Genomic DNA, 2,289 nt, shown 5'->3' with positions numbered 1-2,289 from the left:
GAAGAGAGAGCGACTGAGAGAGAGACAGACAGACAGACAGGCGGGGAGACAAATCGACATATACATAGACAGACCGACGGAATAAAATAAAAAAGAAAGAAAGACAGAAAGGACGTGCGTGGAAAGAGGAGGAGGATACAAAAGAACAAGAAGAAGAGCGCACCGTCCGTCCGTGTCACGTGACTGTAGCTGGCCCGGCCTGGATGTGTTTATGATTTACGCGGCCGTGCCAGGATCGTCCCCCGCTGCTGTCCCGTCACCGGATCCGGGGCTGGGGTGACGTCATGCCACACGGAACGAGCCGCGGCACCCGCTGGGTGGTTGGTGGGTGCTCAGCAGTGCCTTCTCTAACAGTGTTTGAGTAGGCATTGGTGCTCAGGCAAGTGTGAGTACCTTGTAGTTGGAGGGCACCACTGGTCCTGTGTACATCTTAACCATAATAGTATCTGTTTATGTCTCTGTCATGTTTTAATGTTTCAAGTTTAATTGTGCTTAATTGGGTCTCTAGTTGATTGTGGGTGGTTGGTCGGTGCTCTGGTGTTGTTTGCTTCTTCTTTCCTTTTAAAAATCTATCGTCTCTATCTCCCCTCGTTATTTTTTGTGTTTGTTACTCTCTTGTGATTTGGCACCTACATTACCTTATTATGTTGCAAGTGCCGTAAAACACTAAATAAAACTAAAACTAGTTGATTTATTTGTTTTAAATGTTTATGTTATTTTTATTGGGGGGGTTTTTGTTGTTTTTTTATATTGTGGTTCAAACTATTTGCATGATAGTCTTGATAATATTCTGTATCATATTTCTTATGATTAGCATGTAGTCTGTTTTATTCCGCATCCCTATTGTAAGACTTTCTCAAAGGCATACCATAGGAAACTCGTAAGGAGGAATAATTATGCCGGAAATAATTTTGAGTTTGAGACAGGAAATGCTTGTGTACAGAATAGTAGGTTTGAACACGATCACGAACAAGTTGAGTGGGTGGTTAGCGGGTGCTCTGGTGTGGTTTGCTCATTCTTTCCTATAAAAATTACATCATCTCTATCTCCTCTCCTTCTATTTTTGTGTTTGTTACTCTCTTGTAACACCTCTAATCTTCGGCACTTATATGATCTTATCGTGTTGGAAGGGCCGTAAAACTCTTACTAAAACCAAACTGAAGAGCAAGTTAAAAGAGCCTAAATTTGGTGCATTAGAACGTTACTTGTTGTCTTTTTTCTCCCCCTCACATATGTCATAATTGTTGGAGCATGGGGTTGTTTTTTGTTGGATTTTTTGGTTTTGTTTTGTTTTGGTTTTTTCACTCACTCTCGATGAGATAGCGTTTTGTTTACTACTTATTAAGACAAAACTGTTTCCTGCTTGTAAACAGACGTTGTCTCCGGGAAATCTGAGTGTGTTGGATGACATGGCAAGCCGGCGAGATGAGATGAGATGACTATCTCAAGGCGTAATCCGTCTATCTCGCTTCTGGCGGTGGTTAGTTAGTGTGCTTGCCCTATGTGCTCGGTTTGTGTGATTGACGAAGATAGTATACACGTCTCTTTCCGCTGACGAAGATAATAGTATACACGTCTCTTTCCGCTGACGAAGATAGTATACACGTCTCTTTCCGCGTATCTCCTTATCGGATTGACAAGGCCTTTTGCAGTGGCGCAGTTGATTAGCAACTTGGTCAGTCAAGTTGAAGTGGATTGTTGGCAAGCGCTCTGTCGTGGTTTGCTCCTTCTTTCCCATCAAACATCCATCGTCTTTATCTACCCTCCTTCTTCTTTCTATTTGTTACTCTCTTGTAATACCTCTAATCTTCGGCACTTATATTACCGTATTGTGTTGCAAATGCCGTAAAACTCTTGTTACAACTAAACAAGTTGAGGTGGGTTGTTGGCAAGCACTTCTTCTTTCCAATCAAACATCCAACGCTCTGATCTCTCTCTCTCTCTCTCTCTCTCTCTCTCTCTCTCTGTATCTCTCTCTCACACTCACTCACTCACGTCTTTTCTTTTCTGTTGCTCTGGATCTCGTTGCTCTGTGGTAATACCTCTTAACTCCAGCTCTTATGGGGAGCTAGTTTCGTTGCATGGGCGTAAAACTTTAACGAAAACTATAACTGGCAAATGAAAGTTCGAGGATCGAATCCTAGTAGGGGTGGGAATGATTATTCTTGTCCTTTTTGGAACGTTTCCTTCCAGCCTGGAGCCCTGAATTGAAATAAAATGTGTGTGCATTTGGGTATGTAAAGGTTTATGTGTGTGTTAAACAGGGTAGAAAATATGGAAGAACCCCCC

The 2,289-nt window shown here is 42.4% G+C and overlaps 1 protein-coding gene across 1 annotated transcript in view; it reads left to right on the top strand.

The window, feature by feature from the left end:
* Window positions 1-2,289, top strand: part of LOC101857384 (eyes absent homolog 4) — a gene marked incomplete at its 5' end in the record, with an annotated part of 31,019 nt that overhangs the window by 8,226 nt on the left and 20,504 nt on the right.

The sequence above is a fragment of the Aplysia californica genome, unplaced genomic scaffold (genome assembly GCF_000002075.1).
Source record: "Aplysia californica isolate F4 #8 unplaced genomic scaffold, AplCal3.0 scaffold01645, whole genome shotgun sequence".
Taxonomy (NCBI): Eukaryota; Metazoa; Mollusca; class Gastropoda; order Aplysiida; family Aplysiidae; genus Aplysia; species Aplysia californica.
Note: the sequence above shows the minus strand (reverse complement) of the source record. Positions and strands in the feature narration are given on the sequence as shown.